The sequence below is a fragment of the Hylaeus anthracinus genome, unplaced genomic scaffold (assembly GCF_026225885.1).
Source record: "Hylaeus anthracinus isolate JK02 unplaced genomic scaffold, UHH_iyHylAnth1.0_haploid 11985, whole genome shotgun sequence".
Taxonomy (NCBI): Eukaryota; Metazoa; Arthropoda; class Insecta; order Hymenoptera; family Colletidae; genus Hylaeus; species Hylaeus anthracinus.
The window spans coordinates 245754-256734 of NW_026534333.1; the positions used below are offsets into that span (position 1 = coordinate 245754).

At 45.6% G+C, this 10981-nt stretch overlaps 1 pseudogene; it reads right to left on the reverse strand.

Moving 5' to 3' along the window:
- Positions 1-3012: 3012 nt before the first annotated feature.
- Positions 3013-6460, reverse strand: LOC128886760 (uncharacterized; annotated as a pseudogene).
- Positions 6461-10981: the final 4521 nt, after the last annotated feature.

Below are 10981 nucleotides of genomic sequence, written 5' to 3' on the forward strand. Positions count from 1 at the left end.
GCGGCGACACCTTAATCCAGTAAAGCGGTAGCGTTAAAGAGATCTGTACAACTATAGCAATATATTCGATAGCAGTTTCATTTATCGACCGATATTCGTGTTCGAAGAATGAGAAATACTCTTAGAGTTGTGGGAATTTATTAATTGAGATAAAAAAAAAGCTCAATGCGAAAAGGTTTGTTTCTTATCGCAATCGTGAGGTTCCTCGGGGGCTGTGACTGTGTTTGGCCGCAGTTTTACTATGGGTTTAGCGATTCCAAGGTACCCGAGCCTCTTGTAGGCCCATCGGGCCTTACCATAATTACAAAACAACCCAAGCAAGTAAGTAGTCGCAAGCAAAAATATTATATAGAATAACAATAATAATATTATCTATACATATAATCTCTTTGATCGTAAGGTTTCTACAGAAATGTCGGGAAGAGCATAGATGGCGCCACTCTAGTCGATCAGGTCGCATTTTTATGAGTTGCGACTAATTACAGTAGCGTCACCTATGATTTACTACACAACATCGATAACACACAGGGTGTTCATCTCGAATTCAATGATGGACACGGTGTATATGTATACTGTATAGCGTGTACCAAATCGCTGCGATGAAAGGATTATAGTTGAATGTTTCGCGTTTATTCCGTTTTTGTTTCTCGATCTTTCGTCGCCCCGCGCTGTCAGTTTCGCTCAGACTTTACGTCCCGTACGACGACGGAAATTAAGCGTTTTCGAGTGGTCAAGGAGAGGAAGAGGGAATTTGTGGCGTTTAGAGATCGAGAATGAGAAAAAGGAAAATGGGCAGAGCGGGAACCGGAAAGAGGTAAGGTGTAATATATCGAGTCAGGCGTTGCGTAATCGTCGATGAAGTTGGTGGCGAGATGGACGAAACGATGGTGTGACGGTAACGGTAACTGTAACGATAACGGTAACGATAGTGGCAGGGCCGATCCGACCAGTCCTTGGCACCCCTGTGACGATATTGTTGCATTAATTATTTGGTCGTCCCATGAGAAATGTCGTTTTGTCGTAACTTACGTCTTTTGCTCTTTAATTGTGAAGCTTTTTTACATTTTGTAACATAATTTTTAACACTGAATCACGTTGACCGCGATTGGGGGAAATGTCACCTAAACAACAATCGCACGTATTAATTATGTTATTTATCAGAAAATAATGCCGGAAACCGCAATTCTCTATTACATTTAGTTTATAAATTATATTCATTATACTTGTTATAAATATGACATTATCATACTTGAAATGAATATAACTTGTAAACTAAACTGAAAATGATGGAGAATCATGGTTTGCGAGATTATTTTTCAAATAAATTGTATGAAATAAAGATGATGGCCTAATCGCGTCACGGAAATGGTAATAATCGTACTTTAATTCTATTTCTAAATTTTGCATAATTTCTTTATTTTGTGTGAAAGGAGGTAGTAGGTGTGCATCGTTTGCGTCGACGTAAAGCCGATCCTGGGTAGCGGTAGTGACGGTGGCGGTGGCGGCGGCGGTGGCCCAGGCCGTCGCGACGGCGTGGTCGATGGCGATGGTCGCGTGCTGGTCGCGTGCCGGAGGCGGAGCCAAGCTTCGACTCTCTCGCGTGCCACCTCCACCCTAAAGTTCGCGGTCCCTGTTGCACCCTCTAACACCCTCCCGGCCCAGTACGGCAGGGAGCTCTTCTACTCGACGCGCGACGCCCCTCGGTACTCTTTGGTTCCTCGCGTGTCTCCCCTTCTCTCCACCGGTACCCGAATCTACAGTCGCTTTCTCGTCGGTTATTGATTCCCTCGGGTAGCTGGTCCCGAAAAGGGTGCTAAAATAGGATGAGGACTATCGAAAGAACGAAATCGGGAAAGATGTACGTAAAAGAGACTACGCGATAAATGCCTGGTTCCGAACGTTCACGCATCTTACGAGGCGCATCCTGTATTTACCCCAATACTTTTTTTCTTTTCATTTTCTTGTCTTGGATCGCACCGATGATTCCCTTTCTCTAGAGACACTCTCAGCTCTCAGCTCTCAGCCCTCAGCCCTCAGCCCTCAGCCTTCCAACCTACTCTGCTTTTAAACGGGACAATCCGAACCATTTCTTCGCCTACGCATCGTACTACTCTTTTCATTTTAATTGTAGTTTTTCCGATATCTTTTAGTTTAGGTTGAAAAGTAGCCAACATCTGTACTACGATTTTATACGATATTATTCTATTCGATGTACGATACATATACATTCTTAATTTCCGGTTATATAGACATCGACAATCGATCGATATCTTCGAGGTTAGGTTTACCAACAACCATTGAATGTACTTGCTTGCATGCGATATTATTCTAACCTATGTACGTCGTGTTCATTTCTTTTTGTTTATACATATAATCAAGATGTTAGCAGTCGATCGATCGATACGTTCGAGGTTAGGTTCCAAATCAGCTTTTGGATGTATTTCGTTTTCGTGTAATATCGTCTTGTTTGATACACGATAGGTACGCTTATTTGCACGGCCCGAACGTTTGCAATCGATCGATCGATCGATACCTTTGGAATTAGATTTAAAAATAGCCTTCGAACGTACTTCCTTTTCATCGAATATTATTCTATTCGATGCATGTGCCTACAATTTTCTTATACGCGTCACTAAAACGTTATCAATTAACCAATAGATCGATAAATTGTGAGGTTATATTTAGAAGTAGGTACACGATATGTACATTTTTATTTCCGGGCAATCATTCGATCGATGAATCTATATATCTTTGAAGTTTGTGTGAAAAGCAATCGTCTGCTACCTCGCCTTTACGCAGTATGTATTACTTTACGCACATTTTTCTAATTTGCATAACGAGGACGTCATCGATCAATCAATGAGTTTAGAGGTAGCTTAGCACAATATCTAAGAATTGTATGGAAAATAAAATGAAATAACAAGCAATAGAGAAAAAGAATTTATAGAAGATAAGTATAGGATACGGTGGGAAGGCTGAGGAACATCTATGTTGTTATTAACCTAATCTCGATACGATATGTAACGCTTTCTTTATTTGTATAATAAGGACTTTGTAATAATAATAATTGAATAGAGAGTTCCATGCATTAGGTACGGTCGGGCTGTTTATACTCTGTCGCAACCGCGGTTGTCGTCTTTCGTCGTTAATTTCAATTTGCGATGCTCGTCGAACCTGCGGTTAGTACACACCGTACAATATAATCGTTACAAAACGCAAAACCACGAGAGTCGTGGTTCTCGACACGCAAAGACACAACGCTCGACAGATTAAGATTACGAATAACGTGTAACAAAGACAGACAACTGTTCGATGCGGGATTATTTCGTTGATCGAAATTACACTCTGTATCATACAGATAGGTTAGGTTAGAAAGAGATTTCGGTGAGCTCGCTTCTTTTGCGTAATCGATGAATTTCTTAGTTTACGTGTTTATCTGATATGTATGTATATGTATGTATGTACTTTGACGACGAGTAACATGTTTTATTATTCGCATAAAAGTTTGAGAGTAACGAAGGGAACGTTGTCGATGACGTGACGCTGAATAAGCGAGATCAAGGAGTATAGATTGATTAGATAGTAAAATGTTGGTATACTTGATATATTAATTTGTCGAATAAATTTGGAAATGTTACTTGGGCCCCGTAGAGATACAATGGGAAGACAGAACGTGTTTTCATACAACCATCTAAAAACACGTTTGTAGCGTGTATCCAAGCGCGAAGCGAGACCCGTTGAGAGAATGTAAGGCACAATTAACGAAGCTTCCAAAGATGTTGATTTATTAAATTTCCTTGATTTATCCACGACATTATCCGTCCTTCGGAGTTCTTGTTTGCGCAAACTTGTCGTATCGAGAGCAGCGCTCTTGAATCTCGAAACTTTGTAAACTCTGCCATCTCTGTCTTTGTTTCGTCGCTTTAGCCCTCCTTTCTTCTTCGTGTAAACTTCTATACCGGTGCCTGCGCATGTATATAAACGCGTTCGTGCTCGGTCCCGCTCGCGTATCTCTCTTTATCCATCCCAGCCGTATCCCATCCCACCTCGTCCCCTTCATCCAGCACTTCTTTTTCTTTTGGTTCTCGTCGTTTTTGTTCCGCGTCTCGTTCGTTGCCGTCCGGAGCCGTATTTCCGTGCGATTCAACGGTATAACCTATTTTACTTTCGAAAACTCGACGGATCAATACCAACGGGAATACGACGAAGACGAGCGAGCGCGGATGGAGGGAATCGCGAAAGAGAAACAACGAACCGGGAACGATATCCTTTTCGTCCGCGTTTCGTTTCTTCCCCGTGCTATAAAGTGATTTCTGTTGGCCGTTTTATCGCCGATCGATCGGTGACCGGTCAATGGTCGATCTTGCCCGAGGGGCCATTATCACGTGGCACCGAGTCGAGTCGAGTCGAGTCGAGTCGAGTCGAGTCGAGTCGTATTCCCGTAACGTAACGTTGTAAGGTCGTAATATGTGATCGTGAGAAGTAAAGTTTGTCGCGAATATTCCAATGACAGATGTCGCGTTAAAAGTCGAGTACTTGAAAACGATCTTTTACTACCGCTACAACGTAGCGACTCCATGCTGCGTAACAGGAAACTGTCGACTTATCGAGTGCGCGTTGTCTTCGCAAAGTCGTGATTTAACGTGACTTAAATACGGCTCTTAAGGGCCCTTTAGGCTCGAAAACTCGAAAGTCGCGTTCCTCGATCGAGGGGAATCGATAAGGCTCGAGTGGCTGGTCCAGTCGGTGGGCAGCATGGAACCAGTCAAGTATGCGCGCACCAAACGATATCCAAATACTAGCGATCGAATCTTGGAAAAGAGTTTCGGGTTGCGGCACGAGACCGTCAGCTGGTAAGCAGCGCCCATTCGCTTTCTTTTTCTTGCTCTTTTTTTTTCTCGTACGATCTCTCCCATCGTGAACCTTGGACGTTCCTCTCTGGACTATGCACTCTTTCGTCTCTTTTTTTCCGTTCGACCTTCCATTCCCGGCCGGCGTTCCATTCTCCGTCCACGATACTCGAGTTTATGTTTAAGAAATTATTCGTGTATCGAATAGGCGAAGATGGTAGGATGGAAATTTCACGCGCGATACTTTTACGGAAGAAAGATCGCGCTAATAGACGCGGACAACACGGAGCTTTCTGGCCATTTGATTTTTTTTTATTACAGGCCAACAAACGCTCGTCGATACTTATACCTGTACAAGTGGCGCAACAAATTTCTTTTTGTATATCTCTCCATCCGCCACGAGAAATTCCAGAATAAATAAGTTATCGTTTTAGTAGTAACCTTTGTTGGCTCGACGCGGAAACGGTTCGACACCGACGGTATCGTTAAAAGTCCTTTGACATCGATCCCATTAATATCGCGTAAGCGTGGTCTATGACATCGACACCATAGATATCCGCGAATATCTAGACTTGGCTTGGCGCGATGCTATCACGTTTGGGGATCGATGATCGATTGGAATCGTCCGCGACAGGATCGAATTTTTTGCGAGAGATAGGAACAGCCGAGGGAGACTCGACGGCCTCTGTAACCTGGCGGTCAAGCAAACTGGTACGTCTGTCGCGACGCAGGACGCTGACGCGCTTCAACGGAGCGTTCGGTGAAACGAACTGTGCGGTTAAATCGAGCATCGTCTAATCGCGTAAAAGAAATTTTGCATCGTTATCGAGCGGCCAGAGCGCGACCGCCGCATCGATGCCTCGCAAAGCTCTTCTCGGTCGAACGCTCGAACGCGAGAAGATTAACGCTATTAATGAGCGAAATGTCGTGGTCCAATCGATGCCCCCGCGAACACTTTAGAATTTAGTGGTGAGAAGGCTGTTGTCACGGGATGGCCTAGCGATGGGGCTATTTGGCTCGGAACCTCGAAATCGCTAAGAGTGTTCATTTGTACAGGAGTAGTTGGGACACGTTCGTTAATTACCTAAAGACTGATGCATACATTCAATGTAAAAATTAAAGTTTAACGGTAAAGCGTTTTCGAACTTTAGTATATGTCTTGTATGCAACATATGAAAAAAGTCACGGTAGAAATGATTACAAACGTTTATCGTTAAATCGCTTGTTATCTTTAACAAATGAAACCAAACCGAGTTATCCTGTCGTTTTTGCTACGAGTCCAAACGATTCCCCGTCCACTCTTTTGTCAGGTATGCATGATGGTTAGCCAGATGCGATGCGTGTTTAAATCGAACGTTGGCACGTGTTTGACAGCTGAGCATCTGTAGCGAGCGTGGACACTGTCCATTGGACGGAATAATCGGTCGAACCGAGCATACGGCATCGTTCAAATTCCTATCCCCGGTTTTTCTCTGCTTTGTTCCGTGAAATATCTCGTGTATCTCTTCTAGGTCGAGTTCCAGTCGAGCTCGCACGCGAGGGCAACGATAGATTTCGTCGAGTCTTTAACCTTTTTACTGCGACTCTTCCTACCAGCTCCGAAACACCATCTTTCACGATTTATCTCGTGTTCTTAACTTGCCAATCTTAACGCGGCTAGCCGTGGTAACCTTTTGCCACGTTTGCTGCGGTAGGGGCCACACATGCACCGTATCGTGTTTCGTTTCGTGCGCGTGTCACGCTTCGTTGAATCTTGCTCGAGCGCTGGGAAGACGTCTTGGCTTTTTTTAACCCATTTCTCTGGAAATTTACGCAGTCCAAGTAATATTTGTACATGTTTATTAACATTAGGTTCACGGAACACGGGCATTTTTTGACTCGTTCACAAATTTTACAAGGTTTCACAGAAACCGTTTACACTTTTCGAAATCTCCGTAAATCTAGCGTTAATTTCGCTATGAAATCCGTGAAATAGACTCGGATTACAAGTTTTTCTCTGTTGCATTTATTCTTTTAATCTTGATCCCAACGCGTTAAATCCCCTTAACGTTAAACAATCTACAAATATATAAACACCTATCGTAACATTTTTGCGTTTTAGATATCTTATCCTACTTTTCTTTTCAATACTTTCCGATTTCTCACGATTTCGACTTTCGCTCGACTTACCACAACCCTGACGTTCCTTAAGATCACCGTCTTATAGGAACGGGCACAGAAACGGGAACAGAAGCGAGCACATCGGGCGACCTAGGTCAGTTTCCAATGTTTCAAGTTTTGCGAAAGACAGAAGCGGATCCGGTCGAGCGAAGCGGCGGTGGCGTTCCGTAACCCTCGTCCTCGCCCTCACCCTCGCCCTCACCCTGAGCCCTCGCCGAGATTCTCGTTTGCCGATAATTTTTTACGGAAACGAATCGATTCCTCCGCCTTCCGCCGGAACGTTCTTTCGCTCGAGACCCGACCTTCCTGCTTTTTCGCCGTTCCGTGTCAAATGCCAACTGTTAAACGACCCTCCAATGTCAAGGTCATCGTTAGGGAACCAGACCACCCACGCTAGCGACTTCCCATCGACGAGAGCTCGATCGAGGACCGTTCGAGAGGGAAGGGAGGTAACTCGTATTGCACATAAAATTTTCAAGATACGTATTCTCGTATCGTTGGATCGCAAGCTTATTATCACGTTTGTGATCGAAACACGATCACAACGAAAGTTTGTGATCCAAGTACACGTAGCTTTAACTTTACCTTAAACGCTGAAATTTTCGAAAAATTTGAAAAACGAAGTCGATCGACTCGACATTCGAACGGCTCGTTCTCATTTGTCTCCTCCCGAACAACAGAAACGTTGCATCGCCTATATGTAGAGCTGCGTGTAGTTTCCGCCAGCACGTCTCGCGATTCGCGATACCCTCGCTCTGCGGTATTAGCCGTGTGAGTTGATAAAAGCCAGGACAAAGATCAGGCGATCTAGAAGGGAGGGACATGCTCGTTTTTATCGCGATTTCTCGTACGCGTGCTACGACCGAAAATCTGACGTTTGTTTCACGGCTAGTCGAATGTTGGCGACATTTGGAGAAGGTGGTTGGGCGAAATTTGATCGGTCGCGAGAGCGATCGGTTAACCCGACGACATCCTGAGAGCAGACAGCGTGCACGGCTATGGTAACCGGGAGGAGTGCTAGTTAGGTTTCACGGACGACTGTACTGGAGCTGGAAAATCCATTTCGTTTTAAGTTTACGTTGAAATTGAATGTTTTGTAGCTGTGTGTCGAGTCGGGTGAAAGGTAGCTGCCAGAAGTGGCGGGGTGGGCGTAAAGAGGGGGTTGGGTGTGGGGCGAGAGGACGAGTTTGTCGGTGTGACGAGGGCCGAGGGCTGCGGGCGAACGGGTGAATGGTACGGTCAGGAAGGGATGAAAGTCACCGGAGGAGAGACGATGCGCGCTAGGTGTTTCGCCGAGGGTAGATCTGGGTACGAGGGACAGGTTACTACGCAGTACCGGAATACGAAGTACGGAATACGAAGACTGATCTGCGGGGTGGATGGAACCAAAGGGGGAGGGGGAGAGTTAGGCGGTCGTATTCCGACCAACCACCCAACCCCACCTTCTCTAAATCACGTTTATCAGAGACTGATGGCGAGCGGCGCGATATAGTATCGAAGGAGGTGCGGCCAACCGGGCAACGAAGGAGGGTAGGAAGACGGAGGGGAGCTAAAGAGCGAGAGAAAGAGGAGACGATCCCGTTCGGGAGTGTAGCGGAGCGGCGGAGGGCGAGAGGGAGCAGCGAGCGAGCGAGTTGATAAGTTGTCGAGTAGCGGAGCGCGGAGCCGCGAGGCGCGAGGCGCGAGGCGCGAGTCGCGAGGTGCGATGCGCGAGGCAAGAGGCAAGAGGCACGAGCTCCCGAGTACGAGAAGGGCGAAGAAGGGAAAGAAGGGAGTGGAAGCGGGTGGTACACGCGGATATTGATTCCCGTGGGATATGCGCGCGCTCGACGAGACTCGGAAATCTAAACGTATGTACGATGGTTTGGCAGACATGCCGGTGAGATATACGCGTCCCGCGACGTATAACTCGCAGGGGTACCTCGATTCGTTCAAAGAAACAGAGGAAAAACGAACCAAGCATCGTTGTTGGTACCCGTTCCTGGTAGTCTGGAACCAAACGAGCAAGAGTCCCGCACGTGTCACACCACTTTTGCTACTCGACTTTTCGGAGGGGGCTGCCTCCGAAGAACGAGGGCCCACCACCGTGGAACGTCACTCTCCCAATTCTTCGTTTCGTTGCAGGCTCGATGCTACCGTCTATCCGACTCTCCCCTTGTGATTTTTCGCGAGACCAGCTGAAACGGAAACAGACGAATAGAAGAAGGGAGCAGACCTGTTACCACCTGTTTTTACCACGACCGGTCAAATGACCCTTTTTCAACTTTTTTTATACGGTTTACATATAATGTCGAATTTGTATATAATTCAGAGTAATTCGAACGATAGAGATCCGCTGGCTACCCTTCCGCAACGCCATCCTCATGGACCTCCACATTCGAGCGTGGTTTGCTGCACGAACGACTCGAGAGTCAGAGAGCCGTGGATAAGGATCGCAATAAGGGTACGAGACCAAACACGCAAATAGGGGAGAGGGGGGGGGGGGTGGAACAGAGAGACGCGAGGCAAGAATTTCGACCTCGAAAGAAGCGTGGCAAACGCTGGAGGACAAGAAAGAATGTTAGATGTAGTTTAAGATTAGACTTTAGCTTTTGATTCCGACGAGAGATCGAATTAATTACCATTAATTTTCATTAATGAAATTTTGAAATCAATTTTAAACAATTGGGTATACGTACAAAATTCCATTTCATATATAAACTAATGTTCGTTAAAGCTGCAAATTTCGGTCAACATACGATACTTTCTCTATAAAATCGAACCATTCTTTCAAATCGAGTTACCGTCGATTTCTATTTGTCATTCGTTATTCGAATAAAAACGTTCACCGTCGAACAACGCCAATAGCCAGATTCGTTTGCACAGATATACTCGTTAGCTGTACGAACGAGAAGCTCGGTTAACACCGTTTAGAAATTGCTACCGCTATCTACCACTGGTTGCCATTACCTACCACCACAATTCCGCCGTCTATCGCCACAGGCCGCTACTTACCACTACCGTTACCACAGCTGACGCCACCACGCCACGGAGACCTATGGGCGACTTTCATGAATGAAACCCACGCGCGATTCACGCGACCGTTCGATTCACGTCGAAACTGTAATTTCTAACTTTCGTCCTCGAAACGATCTTCCCGAGGATTCGTCCCGAGACTGGTCTGCCCACGAGGGCTCGAGAAATGGGATCTCGAATGCTATCTATACATGTATGTACACCCTCGACACCACACGCCAGGGTCGTTGGAGCGGCCACAAATTTAACCAAGAGTGGCGCAACTTGAAGTAGACAGAGGTGAATACGTTGTTATACTTTGTAACGCGTTGCGAAACGTACAAATGAATTCTGTGGCTTTATATTTGAACATTTGTTAGTTGTCGTTTCGTTACATTAAAATACTAACCATTCTATAAATACCTCTACGATAAATCCAAGTACAGACATGTCGCGTGACAGCGATTTGGTCGAAAACTTGAACAGTTGATAAGTTAACCTACCAAAATGATGCTTTAGTATACATGTTTAAACTTGTAAATAGATTTTTAAGGGAATTACATCGATAACTTTTGAAGCTAACTATCAAAGGTATTTCACAACGGAAAGTATCGTAACGTATTGTTGGTTGCGCCAGTATATCGTTGCGAAACCGAGTCCTCGCAAGTATGCTTGGTTTGCGCTCGATGTTGTTAAATTGTATTCCGTAGACATTCCACAACAAAGACGTCATTAACGTAATTTCCCTATTTTGTTTATTTCTATTCCTTGCGCAATAGCCGAGTGTCGAATAGACGAGGGTGGGGAGGGTACGAGAGATCTGCATGGAGAAAGAGTACCGGCGGACCGTTACCACTACTAGTGTCACCGTCACCACCACCTCTGTTCGCCTCCACCTCCGCCACGCCGCGCACTACCCCCCTCCCTCGCTGGTGGGTATCACAACCACCACCACCCGACAGCATGTCCAACGTTGA